General features: G+C 36.7%; 1 long non-coding RNA gene across 1 annotated transcript; it reads left to right on the top strand.

Annotated features, from left to right (window-relative positions):
* The first annotated feature begins 422 nt into the window (after positions 1–422).
* LOC116633804 lies at positions 423–16,418 on the top strand. The gene is made up of 3 exons (XR_004299788.1): positions 423–689; positions 1,572–1,738; positions 15,844–16,418. It is a non-coding gene; the product is annotated as an uncharacterized LOC116633804 (long non-coding RNA).
* Positions 16,419–16,989: the final 571 nt, after the last annotated feature.

The raw sequence follows: 16,989 nt of genomic DNA, 5'->3' as shown, positions 1-16,989 counted from the left end.
TTTAAGTCATAAAATGTGTATAATTACTATGAATTTTCCATATTTGAAGTACCTTTTATGTTATTTCCCCTAATACCATGACCAGTTAATTTACAAGCAATGCACATTAACAGCTACTGCATGCCAGTTAATATTGGATGTCATGTATAAGTTAGTTTTTGTTTCTACAGATCTAGACACCCACAATGCGCATCTGAATGGATGGTATATTTGCATTAGGACAAGCCCTACGAATAAGGCAAAGTCAAAACAGGAACACAGCTATCACTGTAAACATTTAAAACTGAAGAAATTTAATATCAGGAACTGGTGATACAGATGATGGAATCTCTAGGAAGCCAAAGAGCAGATGGCAAGACAACCGAGGGGCTTAGCAGCTGCAGGAAGCTCCTAGCACCTGCTAGCGAGAGGAGGAGGAGGAGGCGGACTGCGGTCCCACAGCAACTGGAACACAGTTGGCCGGTACAACAGGAGCGATGCTGTCAGGGCGGAGCCATAGCCGCTGCCAAAGACACCGCGAGACGTGGAGAAGGGGGAGAAACACCTCAGCTTACCCTCTACTCCTGTCCTTCAGTCCTTGGCCACTGCCTTCCGACTGGCTACGTTTACCCAGAAGCTTGGGGGCAGAAGCGCCTCGGAAATGTTTCCCATGGAACAAAGCAGAGCCGGGGAAGGGGAGAAGGTACCAGGTAGGAGACTGATAGGCACCCCTTTTTTCAGGTGATGCATGACTGAGACAGGAAAACTCGTAGCTTTATTTGTCTGCTCCGGATGCCGAAATCCTACTGCCTTTGTCAAGGGCTTCCATCTACTGTAGTTTTTTCTTTTCAATTAATGCAAAGTTATTTTAGACCACAAAAGATAAGAATGAATGTCCTCTTTACAGAATGATCTGTATGCTGCTGTTCATTAAACTAAGATGAGCGTGATATGCACCCACCTCTTTTATAGACAACTCTGGGATTATTGATATAATTCTACTCTAATACTGTGACCTCCTACTAATCAATGACCCCCTGGCCCCCTCTGTATTTATGAAACCCTTACATAGGTGTGGTTAAGGGAAAAGTGTAGAGCTTTTTCCTGTTCAGAATCATAACTGAACTGTAGATTTCTTGGGGGATGAACCTGTTTTATTTGTACACGTGTGTGTGTGTGTGTTGGGGGGCGTGTAACCAGGACTGGAACCATGCATTTGTTGAATGAATGAACCACTCTGCACTAGATGGCAAAGCAGGAGCAGGAACAAAGTCTGGGAAGGTCTGGGAAGGGCCGGGAAGGGTGGATGAGCTTTTGTTTGGGAAGAATAGGTTCCAGTGCCGAAAGCCGATGGCACCTTCCCTCCCACCAGCTGCTGGGACTAGATCATCAGAAGTCACAGCCTTATTACACCTCGATCAACCTCCTCCAAAGGGGAGAAGAGAGTTGAGAATGGAATCAATGTTTGCTGCCCTAAGAATTGCAAGATATACCATAATCTTTATCACTTTTAATGTTTCTTAACAGGATCCTGAGGTAGAATCTCTCTCTCTCTCTTTTTTTTTTTGTATGTAATTTTATTTTATTTGTAGTAAACTCTATACCCAACGCGGGGCTTGAACTCACGACGCCGAGATCAAGAGTCGCATGCTCTACCGACTGAGCCAGCCAGGGGCCCCTGAAGTAGAATTCTTAAACCTAATTGGCAGATTACAATATTGATACTAAGAAAAGTTAAGCAATTTACTTAAGCTGCATGGTAAGTAACTAGTAGAGTGAGCTTTACAACCCAGGCATGGAGAGCTGAAAAAATACTATAGAGTATCACTTGAATGTTACCCAGGATGCCTACAATAACTGAAGCTAGTTAGACAGCTCTGCTTCACCCAGCAGCCCAGACCGCTGTTGCCTAAATGATTACCCCAACCTGTTCCCAATTGTTGCAAAGGTTCAATGGGAGGGGGGCTTATATCTCACAATTAAAGAGAAAATGAAGCCAATTGAACTGTGACTGGATAAATATTGGTGTGAAAAGTTTTAAGTCAAATGTTTCAGTGACTACTTTCAGCTGCAAAGGAAAGAGAGCATGAGTGTGCTGAGGGACTCAGGTCATTAGAACAGGGACAGGCCAGACTCCTAGAGAGAGGAAAGGGAAGTACAACAGTGATGTTGTGGGCACTCAAGACAGATTTCAACAACTTCACAATTCTTTCTTAGACATTCCTCCCAATCTTCAACTGTGGATAGGAAAAGCAAAATTGGGGCCCTGGAGGTGTAGCTCCCCAATTCACTCACTGGGTCATCTACTCTACCCTCTGTTGCCAATGTCAGGCCTCGTGTTGGAATTTGCTTGAGGAAGGGGTTCTGCTGCAAAAGATAAAAATGTTTAAACACCACAAATCCAGAATGCTCTTGGTACTTGTAGAAAAAGTACTGAAATGGGGGTTTGGGGACACAGGTTTATTGTAGCTCTGTCTCCTTCCAGAAAGGGGGGAACCATTTAGCCTCCAGAACCTCCCTTTCTTCTTGTCAGTTGGATCAGGATCTAAGCATCTCATTAATTAGATTCCTTCCAGCTCCTGCATTCTGTGATACCTGCACAAGGAGATGCATTTTGCAGCATAAATTGATTTTTATCATTCCTCCTTTTAGTTGTTGTCTCTTAAGGCATTTTAAATCTCTGGCACCAGTATTATTAGGGGATGACTGAGCATGGTGAGTTGTGGTTAATTACAGGTTAGCTGCATTTTGAGGTGTGGCCATGAAATGGTATAAGCACACGTTCGTTCTAATTGCTTTCTACTCAGCTGAGTTAGGAACATTTGTTCCAGAACTTTCCTCCTCTGCAGTTTATAGAGGTGACCACAGATAATATTAAAATTATATGGGACCAAGATATCACTATTGGACTCATGATAACAGGACCCACATAAGTTTTTCACCTCCAGATCTACCTGGAAGTCTTGGGGCTGGGACAATCACCTCTGCTGGTCCAGAGTAGAGGAGAGACCCCAGGGATGGGACACAGGAAAGCCAAGGAGAGGGTGCCTGGTGCCGGTTTGTGCAGAGATTCATCAAATCCACCCAGCAGATACCGTATCTCTATCTATACCCAAGCTCTATAGAGCGTTGTCAGCTCCCTGGCTATACTAATGAAGACTTTTTTTATTTTATCTAAGAATTTTACTCAGTGTGAAGTTTCTTGGTAGTGACCTGCATAAATTTTAATAGAATTTTTTTTTTTCCAGAAGCTACATTTATGATAGAAAATAAAGCAAGTCTGCTGTTCCAGAGATGCAAATTTAATTATTTTCCACTGATTTCCTTTCTTCTTTACAAGAATATCCAGAGAGCCTATCATGGGGAATCTTCCTAGGATGTGAGTTTTAAGGGACTTTTTCACCTGCCTGGGATATAGAGCACATAAAAAAGAACAAAAATGAGGTATGGTCTTGACTCCGAATGATCATGTTAGATAGTGTTTGTGACCCACGAGATGCTCTGGGTTTGGGGTGAGAAATGGCAGGATAGAATTTAGTTCACTGATTGGCTCCTAAGCCCCTCATCACAGCACAGTGGTAGCAAGAGAGATACACAAATCCAATGGCTTGTTGCTACTCCAGTCATTCAACAAATATATACTTTTTTTTCAGTCTGTTCTATATGCCAGGCATTGTTTCAGGCTCTGAGGACATGGTATGAATAAGACATTTGGACGATGTCTCTATGCTCATGGATATTATTTTACTATGGGCAACAGAGTAAATAAATAAACACTCCATTATTGTATAATGTAATGTCAGGTACTAACAATGCTCCAAGGAAAAAAATAAAGTTGGGTAAGGCGATAGGACAAGAGGGTTGAGGGGGAACATCATGCAGTGTGGCATCAGGAGTCCTGCCTGATGAGATGACATTTCAGCAGAGATCTGAAAAGCTGGCAAACTAATAATGTAAATATTTGAAAAAAAAATATTGTATTTTTTGTTATTCTTATTTTAAAACTGATTTGACCATTCTGTTTCCTACACCTACAATATCCTCTCCCTTCTCAAATTTTGGCATTTACGGTCCAGATCATAATACACCTTGGTTCTTGATCTGATCTTGGGTAAAAGCCCTCATTTTGAGTCTAAATATCCCTCTCTTGACTTTCACTATGCACCTACTTTTTCTCTTTCTTGGGAAAGACAGAACGAATAAATGTGACAATGAGGTGGATGGCATGGGGCTTTGTACAAAATATAAGTCATCCTAGCAACATTTGTGTAAAGGTTTTCTTTGCACAGAAATGGTTCTTCCTTTATTTGTAAATGCTTATATTAAAGACTAGAAAAAGTCTATCCCACGGCAACTGCCTCAAATGAGGTTACTTCCCATCGTGCCTCCACGGGTGGTCACTACAGACCCATGGTGAGTGTGGCAGGCAGAGCCTCACATCTGTCCCCAAGGATCAGTGAATGGATGCCCTGAACTCCCTCAACTGTTCTTAAGGCAGTTTTTTAAAATTTTGGTACAAAATACCACATAACATAAAATTTATTACCTTAGCCATTTCTAAGTGTGTAGTTCAGTAGTGTTAAGTATATTCACATTGTTGTACAACCAGTCTCCAGAACTTCCCCATCTTACAAAACTGAAACTCTGTACCCATTAAACAATAACTCTCCATTTCCCCCCTCTCCTCAGTCCTGGCAACCACCATTCTACTTTCTGTTTCTATGAACTTGACGACTCTAGATACCGCATATAAGTAAAATGATACAGTATTTATCTTTTTGTGACTGGCTTATATTTCTTAGCATAATGTCCTCAAGATTCATCCATGGTGCAGTGTGTGTCAAAATGTCCTTCCTTTTCAAGGCTGAATAATATTCTATTGTGTGTGCGTGTGTGTTTGTATGTATAATATATATATACGCCACATTTTGTTAATCCATTCATGAAGCAGTTTTGTTGAGGAATAATAGATACAAAATGAACTTCACACATTTAAAACATTCAATTGTATAAGTTTAGACACCCATGAAGCCACCAGTACAATCAAGATAGTCAACCTATCCGTCACCTGCAAACGTTCCCTCATGCCCTTTTGTCATCTCCCCTTCTGATCTTCTTATCTCTCTGTCTTCTGGCAACAACTGATCTAACATTTGCATATTTTAGAATTTTTTCTGTCATTCAGTGTAATTATTTTGAGATTCATCTATGTTATTGCATATATAAACAGTTCATTCTGTTCATCACTGATTAGTATTTCATAGTACCAATATACAACACTTTGTTCATCTATTCACCTGTGACAGATATTTTGAGTTATTTCTAGTTTTTATAAATTATACATACATAAGTATTACAACTACAATTACAGATATGTGAATGCTATGAGCATTCATTTTTAAGGCTGTATGGATATTCCTTTATTTCTCTTGGATAAAGATCTAGGGTTGGAATGCCAAGATCGTATGCTAAATGTATGCCTAACTTTTTAAGGAACTGTCAAACTGTTTCCCAAAGTGATAAAACCATTTTATAGCCCTACCAGTAATATATAGTAGCTCCAGTTCCTCCAATTCTTGCCAATACTTGGTATGATCAGTGTTTTAATTTTAGCCATTCTAATAGGTGTGCAGTGGTATATTATTTTGGCTTTAATTTGCATTTCCTTAATGAGAAATTAACATCTTTTCATGTGCTTTTTGCGATCCACATATCTTCTTTGGTGAAGTGTCTGTTCAAATCTTTGATTCATTTTTTATTGAGACATCTGTTTTCTTATTATTAAGTTTGGAGATTTTATAAATATATTCTGGACACAAGTCCTTTAGCAAATATATGATTTGCAAATACTTTCTCCCAGTCTGTGGCTTGCATTTTCATTCTGTTAACTGTGCCTTTCAGAAAACAGAAGTTTTCATTTTTAAGAAATCTAATTTAGGTATTATTGTCTTCTGTCAATGATACTTTTGATGTCATTCGGAAAAAATCTGAGCCTAATCCAAATTCATAGAAATTTTCTTCTGTGTCTTCTTTCAGAAGTTTTATAGTTTTAAGTTTTACATTTAGGTTTATTTTTGAGTTTATTCTTTATGTATAGGTATAAAGTTTTTTCTGTTGTTTGGTTTTAATCTTGTTTTGCTTGTTTGTTTTCATTTTGGCATAAGCATATCCAGTAGTTCAAGCACTGTTTGTTGAAAGGTTATTCATTCTCCACTGAATTGAACTTGCCTTTGTCAAGAATCAGTTTTCTATATAGGACTGTGACTATTTCTGGATTCTATTTTGTTCCACTGATCAATTTGTCTATTTTTATGCCAATTCTACACTGTCTTAATTATATAACTTGAAGAAGTCTTACACCAGAAAATCCTTTTAAAGTTGCTTTAATTATTCTCTGCCTTTTGCATTGCCACATGAATTTTAAAACTAGCTTGCCAATTTCTTAGAAAATGCTGTGGTTTGGGAAGGAATTGTGTTGCATCTATAGATCAATTTGTAAAAAATTGGTTATAAAAATATTGAGTTTTCTGACACATGAACATGGTATAGATCTCTTTATTTCTTTAATTTCTCTCAGCCATATATTATAGTTTACAGTGTACAGGTCTTAAACATATTTTGTTTGATTTATCCTTAAGTATTTCATAGATTTTTGATGCTGTTGTAAATGATATTTAAAATTGAAATTTCCAATTTTTTACTAATATGTAAAAAAGTAATTGATTTCTTACAATAACATTTTATTCTGCAAACTTGATAAACTCACTTATTAGTTCTAGTAGTGTTTTTGTACATTCCATAGAATTTTCTACATAGACAATCATCTTGTCTGTGAATAAAGACAATTTTATTTTTTCTTTCCAACCTGGATGCCATTTATCTATGTCTGTTCATCTGTCTGTTTGTCTTTCTGTCTCTGCCTTATTGCACTGGCTAGGACTGTGCTGAATAGAATGGTAAGAAAAAATATTCTTTTATTTTTCCTCATCCTAGGGGGAAAGTATTCAATGTTTCAGGATTAAGTATGGTATTAGTTGCATGGTTTTTGGTTTTAAATATTTTATTTAACTGACAGAGAGAGAGCAAGTACGAGTGGGGGAGAGGGGCAGAGGGAGAGGGAGAAGCAGGCTCCCCGCTGAGCAAGGAGCCCTGACCAGGCTCCACCCCAGGACCCTGAGATCAGAGCCTGAGCCAAAGGTGGATGCTTAACCAACTGGTTGCCCCTAGCTGCATGTTTTTTGAGGATATCCTTACTAAGTTGGGGAGGGTTCCTTGTATTCCCTTTTGCTGAGAGTTTTTATCAGGAATGGATGTTGGACTTTGTCAAATGCTTTTTCTGTATTTCATGAGAGATCAAATGGGTTTTTTTTGTTGTTGGTTTGTAAATATGATGAGTTAATTATTGACTAATTTTTAAATGTTAAACCAAGTTTGCATTCTCAGAATAACCCCCACTTGGACATGATTTATATATTGCAGGATTTGATTTACTAAACTTAAAAAAATAATTTAAATACTTATACACATTAAAAATACTGGTCTTACAGTTTTCCTTCTTCTTACTGTCTCTGTCTGCTTTGGGTATCAGAGGTTGCTGTTCTCATTGTAGAATTTCTATTGTTTCCTTCTTAACTATTTAATAGAATTCATTAATAAGGTCATCTGAGCCCAGAGTTTTCTTTGTGGACAAGTTTTTTTTTTTTTTTTTTTGCTGTAGAATATATCTGTTTAGTAGATAGGAGGCTATTTGGTTTATTTTTTGATTTTGTATTTAAAAGAATTTTTCCATTTCTTGTAAGTTGTTAAATTTATGAGCATAAAGTTGTGCTTTATGTGAAATCTCCTGATTTTCTTTTCAATATATGTAGAATCTGTAGTGATGTCTCACCTCTCTCATTCCTGATATTTGTAATATGTATTTTTTATTTTTTCTATTTGCTCAGCCTGGATATTTATCAGTTTTACTGATCTTCTCAGAGAACCAGTTTTTTGTTTATTTCTTTGTTTTATTGTATTCTCTATTGTTTTTCTGCTATTTCATTAATTTATCTTCTGATGTTTCTTTTGCTTTTTTCTTAAGCTTTAATTTTCTAATTTTAAGGATTGATTTGAAAGAAGAAACTCTTCTGTCATATCATTTGGTGCTATAATTTTCCCTCTAAGCAATGCTTTAACTGCATTCTACAAATTTCAATTCATTTTCATTCTCATTTGACTCAAAACACTTTCTAATTTTCCTTTTGATTCCTTCTCTAATCCATGTGTTACCTAGAAGTGTGCTATCTGATTTCAAAATATTTGGTGTTCTGAAGCTTCTGATTCACTGTTTATGTTTTAAATTAAAAACAAAAGGAGTAGCTGGTTTCTACTTCTGGCTATTCTGGCTGCAATTTTTCTTTCCTACCAAGAAAATTACTAAAGTTGGAATAAATACATGAAATAGATATTATAAGGCATAAGAAAACAATAAGCTTTTGAAGATCCAGGAAGGAAATAGATTCCAAACAGAAAGAACTTGAGGACCCAAGATCTTGGAGAGAAGTCATAACATACAACTTTGGTGTGACACTCACTTTTACGTGTTGAAAATATATGTGGCTTCCTGCCTGAGAGTTTTTGTCTTCCTAAGGGAATGCATTTGTCTCATGTGTGGGAAAACTGTGAGCTCTGAATATTCAACTCTCCCAAAGCAACCTCATCTAGTGATGACTAGGGAGTTAGTGAATAATTAACTTTGCTTGTTTTTTGTTTGGTATCTCTGAGTCTTAATCTATATTTTCCATAGTTTCAGATCATACTCAACGTGCCTTCCAGAACAAAATTAAATTCCCTTTGAAAGAAGATAAAAAAACCCAAAGTCCCTACTGTTCCTCATTCCATTTTCTCTCTTCTCCTTTTATCATTTATTCAAAGTAGCCATGCATTCCAGGAAGGAAGACAAAATAGACTGAAAACCAAGAGAGAAAAACAGACAATATAAACAGATCCATAAATTATCAGTTTATTGTTATTAATAGGCACTGATTTTAAAAAAGTGATGTAACTGCACATTTGATATAAGAGAATATGAGAAAACAGAAATACAGGACAGAGAAAGTATCAAACTTAAAGAGGGATTAAAAGGTAGGAAAAAAAAAAACAAGAAAAGATAAGATACTATAGAATATGTGAAAAGGTCCAACATATGTGTAAGTAGAATACTAGATGGAGAAGAGATAAAAAGAAAATGGCAAGAAGTTATTTTTGAAGAAAGAATGCTCAAGAATTTTCCAAAACTAACAAAAGACATCAACCCACAATGTAAGAAGTTTGGCAAATCCCAGGAAGGACTAATATAAAAAGCACCCCCAGATGTATTATAATAAAACAACTGAAACTAAAACAAGGGAAAATCATTCATGTAGTCATAGGGATAGTGAATACTCATTAATTTTAAGAAAAGCAACAATATACAGCAACATATTCCTCGAAAGAAATAAAGGCATTGTGCAGTTAAACCATTTTTTTAAAAGCTTAAGATGATAACAACAACAGCCTGTGGGGGGTGTGTGTGTGTGTGCGAGTGTGCGTGTGTGTGTCTGCTCTTTTGCTAAAATGGCAGAGTTCAGTATTTGTGACAGAAACCATATGGCCTGCAAAGCTTAAAATATTTACTATTTAGCTCTTTTTAGAAAACATTTGCTGGCCCCTGTGGATATTCTTACTATTTACAAAGCTAATTAGCTATAATGCTTTAAAGCAAATTTTGTCATCAAATGATTTGAAAGTCAGGCCATTTCGTCCATAGATAGGAGAATCAGGTATAATAACATAGCTGTGTTCTAGGGTTAGAACTAGATCCTGGAATTATGAAGTCTAATAGATGAGCCCTTGTCAGGGACTAGGAGATTCTGTGTTTCTGACTGGCTATTTTATTCTCTGGAGCTTCTTCATCTATAAAACAGAAATAAAATTGCACTACCTGTTTATTTCAAGGCTCACATCATGTCACAAATTATGTAATGGTAATAAAAGTAAAAATTGTAGTAATTGAAAATTATTAGCATTAACACTGCATTCAAATAGGAAAAGATATATATGGCAGAATGTGAATAGAACCACAAATCTCTGCATAACTTCTAACTTTGCTCTTTTGGTTAGTTTATTTCACCCATCTTAGTTGATCTTTTCCACAGTTGATCAGAATAATTACATAATTAATTTGATCTTTAACAAAATCTCTTATGTTATCCTTTGCCTCCATCCAATTGCCCTCTTTCTCCTGTCCCCCTCCTCCATTTTACTACCATTATCATTACTATCATTATCAGTGTCATTTATTGAGCACTTACTATGTACCATGTACTGTATTAAATATGTGATACCCGATACCTAATCCCTACTACAATGATATGAAGTACACATTATTATCCTCATTTTACAGATTATAAAAATAGTTTAAGAATTGTGCCCAAGGTTGCAAAATTCTTAAGTGGCAGAGTTGAGGTATAAACTCAAGTCTGTTTGACTCTGCAGTTTGCCGTATTATCGTGCATCTTCTCTCTCCCTCGTACTATTTATTGCACCTGTGCTTAGGATTCATGCTTTATCCCTCTCCATATTGTCCAGCTTAGGTGAATGCTCTGCATAGAGGAAGTCCATTATAGCAGTTAATAAAAATTAGTGGAAATTAGTGCTACTTAACAGTGATAGAATTTTAAAAGTGAATAAATGAATATAATGGTTTATTTGGGCTAAAAATTGGGGAATTCTGTGGTGAGGATAAGTTTAGAAAATAGCAGGTTAAACAGATTTCGTTACACCAGGACTTATCAAAGATTTTAAGAAGAAATATGTGCTGTGTATCTCATCGAGTTGATATGTGGTGGCAGGTAGCATTCATTAAGGGTGTTTGAGTACAGAATTCTTTTTTGGTAAACACCTTCTTGGACTTTGAAAAGCTTAAATTAATTTATACAAGTAAATGGATTTAAAAACTGTTAACAAGCTGAATTTTTAAGCAGTGAAATATTAGATTTTATTCAGCAAGCAAATGAATATTTTCTTCAGTTTAGGCATTTTCAGAGCAGAGCATAATTTGCATGAAGCAGCAATTTACAAAAGCAATACTGCTATTAAATACGACCTTTTGACTTTTTGAACAAATTCCTCATTAATGCTTATGGACTACATTTTATATTAAATATAAAAACAAAGATATCATTAACAAGGTTCTAGGAGAGGGACAGGAAGACCTAAGACACCTTAATTTGCTCAGAAATTGTGAGGAATGAATGGGGTACAAACGAGTAGTTACCACCGTTTGGGGAAAAAAATATCCTCGAGAGAGTGGTTGTTCCATCTATTCTTAACCTGTGACGTAATTTCATCTTGGACATAAAAATTCCAGTAATACAAATTTATGCCAATTACTTCCCAGCTTAACTGGATGACATGTGCTGGAGTAACAGGAAATTTAAATTGAAACTTCAATGGTGTAATCAATTATTTTGAGTAACAATTCATATGATCATCTTCCAAACAAGTGATCGGGATATTCGTGTTTGATTTTACTGATGACTGAATCCAGCGATGGTTTTGGTATTGTATGAGGATAGCCTCAGATATTGGCTGTATTGTGAACTAGAAATGGCAAAGGCAAGTCCTAGGTGGTGGCGAGTCCAAACTCTGTACAGCAGTAATAGTGCCTAGATTCTGTATTACAAGGTACAAATTCTATTTATATATCCCTTCACCTTCATTTAATCAGATCTAGTCATCTTCCGTGTCTGCATAGCATGCTGGAGCCCAAGGTAACTCTCCCTAGGTGACTGTAATTTTACTTAAGGATGGATGCGTTATCTTGGTATCTACAAAACTCAGTGTTCTAGAGGGAGAAAGAGAGAACTGAACCAACCAATGGACTATTGCTCTGTGTTTTATGGCAGAGGTAAGACTAAACAAAAGGTGGCTGGTAAGGAAGGCTGTCAGTAATGCCTGAACAATGACTTGAAGAATGAGTGGAAATAAATGAAACGGAGAAAGGGAATAAGAAAGTGATAAAGCAAAGGCTTTAGGAGAAAGTCCTAGGGAGGAAAAATGTGCTAATGAAAAGATATTGCAGAGATGGATACATTTGAGGAATTCCAAGGAATTCAATATGGCTTAGAGGAGAGTAGGTACTGAGATAGTTAATTTGATGTGTCAACTTGACTAGGCCACAGTACCCAGATTTTTGGCCAGACATTATTCTAGATGTTTCTTTGAAGGTACTTTTTAGATATGATTAACATTTAAACCAGCAGACTGAGCAAAGCAGATTACTCTCCACAATGTGGGTGGGCCTTGTCCAATCAGTTGAAGGCCTTAATTTAAAAAAAAAAAAGCAAGACTGACCTCCCTTGAAGAAGAGGGAATTCTACCACAAACCATCTTTGGACTTGAATGGCAACTCTTTCCTGGTCTCCTGCCTGCCAGCCTACCCTGCAGATTTGGGATTTGCCAAGGCTCCATAATTGCATGAGTCAATTCTTTGAAATAAATCTCTTTTTCTCTATACATCCCTCTTGGTTCTATTTCTCTGGAGAAACAGATTATTTGACTAATATAGATATATATAGGAGAGAAGCAAAAGATGAAAGGCAATGGAGCCTGATTAATGCTTATTAATTTGTTCTTTCAATCTTTTTATTTTTTACTGACATATAACACACATAAAGAAAAGTAAACATTTATAAGTGTTAATTCTCTTTGTAGGAATTCACATGAACACATACATGTAATCAGGACCTAGATAGAAAAATGGGACATTACCATCACTCTCTCCCTCACACCATCCCCAATTCCCATGAGTAATCACAGTTGACTTCCAAAAGTGTAGCTGAGTTTTACATGTTTCTTATTAATTTAAATCCAATTAGCCAACATATCATTAGTAGTTTTACATGTTTTGAATTTCATTCAAATGTTTATACATATAAACATTTTATTGCTAGATAGTTCAGTTTGTTTTTTTACATTGGTATATAATATTGCTTTGTGTGAATATGCCACAATGTTTTCATCCATCCTAAAGGTAGACATTTAGGTAGTCTCTAATTTTTAGCTATTTTGTATAGAGTTGTTACGTGCATTCTAGTATATGTCATTTGGTGAACACATGTATGCTTTTCTGTTGCGTATATCCACAGGAATGGAGTTGCTGGATTATAGTATATAGTATATATCCTGTAGAATCACAGGAATGTAACTGATCAAACTAGCCTTTTAGATAGATCTTTCTCATAGCAATGAAAAGAATGGATAAAAGAATGGTGAGAATAATCTAGGTGAGAATTGATAAGGGCTTGAACTTATGCATGTAAGTGAGATAGAAATTAAGAGATAGATATGAGAACTCTTTAGAAGGGAAATGGTTGGACTTGATGGCCTAATTAGCTATGGGTGTGAGGCCAGGATGGCATCCAGGGATCTAGCTGGGCGGACACTGGTGTCATTTGTGGAGAACAGTTCCTGGCTTTGTATATCAATTGCAATTCATTCTAATAATTATGTCATTGAATTTATCTCTGTCATTTAGGAATCCTATGCTCTTGAACTAGTTATTTCACATCTAAGAGGCAGTTTCTTCACCTGTAACACAAGGATAATAATATACATCTTCCATGATTCAATGAGATCAAGTATATGAAGCATCTATTAATGCCTGACACATAGTGGTTTGAGATAATAACCATTATTATTGTTGTATTTAGTTGTTACATTTTAATGCCTTTTTTCTCCTACTTATATTCTCAAATAAACAGGACAAACCACCTTTTCCTCCACCCTCAATAATTTACCTTGAAATTTGAGCACCTAGATGTTAAGTAAAAAAATTGACATTGTATTTAGCAGGTTTGAACCAGGCCAAATCACCGCCCCTGATTTAAAGTCATGATGTTTGCATTGGTGTCTGGTATAATTCTGGTTTTTGCCATTCCCAAACTATTCAATTTTAATATTATCTGCCATTTCACCCCATTTATGAGTACCTATCGATCTTTAGCTATCATCGATCTACTTTTATTAAGCTATTTTTCAGATTAGATACATAAGGTTATGCATAATTAATATATTGTCATATATATTAATAATACTAAACTATTATTCCCATTCATCACTTAACAGTATGTTGTCATACTGTAATAAAAACCCAACTTTTCATTTAATCAAGCTTGTTTTAATAATAGGTACATTCATATTACAAAGAAATTTTCATGTTTTTTCTCACTTTTGTCTAAAACAGATTAATAAATTTTTTGCATTTTTGGCAACAGAAATAGAATTAACTCAGCTCTCTGATGCAAATTTTGCAAAGAGCATCTTTGTAAAATATGAATATATATTCATGCCTTGGATCCCATACCTTGGAAAGAGTGGTAGAAGAGCTAATGAACAGGCTGCTGTGTACCTACCGAAGACAGATTTTCAAGGTCACAAAGTTTGGAGCTGAAAAGAGCCAACAGGAGTCCGCTGAGTGGCCATAGCTGTTGAAGCAGGGGCAGACTAGGTGTATATTGAATGAGAATGGAACTGCCACAAATACATGGATTCTTGCTGCTTCACCCACACATAGTGGGAAAAACTGGCATGGTTATTGCTGAAACCTGCTCTGGGGTATTGATTTAGGAAGTCTGCGGTTTTCTGAAGGGCTCACCAAATTTCCAGCAAGTGCACTGAAGTTCATTGAATCTATTCATCCTAGTCTAGCTTTTCCCAGACAGCCAGTCCCTTGTTCACCATCTCAGTGGCGTGGAATACACCAGCATCTGCTGTTGCTCAGACTCACTTTATAACAATCTATGTCCATGAAATGTCTAGCCAGAGAGATTAAAAAATAGAGGAAATATTTATTCAATTTCTTTCAAGTCTGCTGCCTCATTTCTTGCCGACTGAATAATTTTGGGTGTTTGGCATGAGGACTAATGTAAAGGGACAAAGCAGGAGGAGTCCCAATCCAGTCATGTGTTCATAAACCCTGGGAGCAGTGTTTCTTGACCCTAGTTGCAAAGAATCCCCTGGGGAGATTTTAAATATTGCTGGCATGGCCCCACCATGGCCAATTAAGTCACAATCTCTGAGGATGTGTTCTGGGCACTGGGATTGCTTTAGCTCCCAAGAAGATTCCAATTTGCTGCCAGGGTTGAGAACAACAGCTATGTTTTCTGAGGTGATTTAGAGACCATGCAAAACACCTTAGAGATCATCTAATCCAATAGATGGAACAGATCAAACTGGCTCTGGTTAACGTGGAGAGGAGCATTCCCGCCTACTGTCCATTTGCCCTCTTACAGGGATCAAGGAGGCAAGTGTTCAGGTTATGGAGTGAAAATAATTATTGGGTTGCATGCTTATTATTACCAAAGTGAGAATATAAAATCAGAGAATTTAGTGACAAAGTAACACAGCCTAGAAAATATGAGTCATGCCTCCTGATTTCCTTTCTACTGCTCGTTCCACTTTTCCATACTGCTTTAAGCCATGTTAACACGAACCGAGTGGCTTATCTCTTAAAACAACTTCTAATGATGTACTATACAGTGGCTAACTGAACGTAATAATAATAAGAAAACTTCTAGCAGTATAACTATGGGAAATTTGAAAGCAGTGAGTTTAAGCACTTTGTAAAGGAGGACTAACTTTGTGTTAGAGTTTCATCATATTTGTAAGAACGGAACATTGACAGTTTTAATCTGGCTTTGTTTCTGCCTAGGTCTGAATTAATTTGCAAGACATATTTTAGTCTCTAATCCAGTGGAGATTCTTATCATCTTGGTTTTTTTCGAGTTAGTGATTACTCAAAAGGTCATTTGTACCTATGAATATTCTTTTCCCACCTTGCAGGTGACAAGGTGGAAGAAGCCAGTGCTGCTGGTCATTGCAGAAGAAAGGATGAGAGCCCCAGGCTGAGGAAGAGCCAATGGGATGATGGAGCCAAATGTGAACTAAGGCAGCTGCCAGGGGTTCTGTGATGAGCAAATGAATTCTTTTTTTATGTAACCTCTATTCACATTTTTATGTTTGATTTTGTCCTTTGATTGTAATGACAGGTTGTGGTTACATATTATTAGAGATGAATACTAAAGAAGTGATTAAATAAAAGGGCAAGATATTGAGGATGATTGGTGTCATCCCAGCAGGGAGGGAAGGCAGACAACAATATCTTTTTTATTATCAGTCTCAGATGCTGCATGTACCTTACCCGCACCTTCTGGAATAAACTTAGAATATTTGCTTTATTCCGTAGTGCTTTTGTGCTGCTGTCCAATGATCAGAAGCTATGGCTGGTGGAGGGCAAATGCAGCTCTGCAATCCTGAGGTTATTGAACATATTTATCTGTACAGGATCGATCTATCTATCATCTATCTATCTATCTATCTTTTTTTAAAGATTTTATTTATTTATTTGACAGAGAGAGAGGGAGAGAGCACAAACAGAGGGAGAAGCAGGCAGAGGAAGAGGGAGAAGCAGGCTCCCCGTAGAGCAGGGAGCCCAATGTGGGGCTCGATCCCAGGACCCTGGGATCATAACCTGAGCCTAAGGCTTAACCGACTGAGCCACCCAGGTGCCTATCTATCTATCATCTATCTATCTATCTATCATCTATCTATCTATCTATCTATCTATCTATCTATCTATCTACCTATCTATCATCTATCTATCTATCTATCTATCTATCTATCTATCTCTCATCTATCTATCATCTATCTATTATGGGCATGCTGTGGCCCTTATTACTCCATTTCTGAAGTTCTTCTCAAACCCTTTATCCCTTTCCAGAATTCAGCCACAACTGAATCCCTTCTAAGGAGAGAAAACGAATCGGTTTTTATGTCTTGGGAATATTGTATGTATCAAGCCTGATTTTTTGGTGGGGGGCGGTGAAATTCTAGAAATCTTTAGGAATTGGTATTAGAGTCTAAACCTTACATATAGCTACATCATCTAGGTTTTGGTAATTGATTTGCTCTGAAATTTCAGGTACATTC

The sequence above is a fragment of the Phoca vitulina genome, unplaced genomic scaffold (genome assembly GCF_004348235.1).
Source record: "Phoca vitulina isolate PV1807 unplaced genomic scaffold, GSC_HSeal_1.0 scaffold8, whole genome shotgun sequence".
Taxonomy (NCBI): Eukaryota; Metazoa; Chordata; class Mammalia; order Carnivora; family Phocidae; genus Phoca; species Phoca vitulina.
Note: the sequence above shows the minus strand (reverse complement) of the source record. Positions and strands in the feature narration are given on the sequence as shown.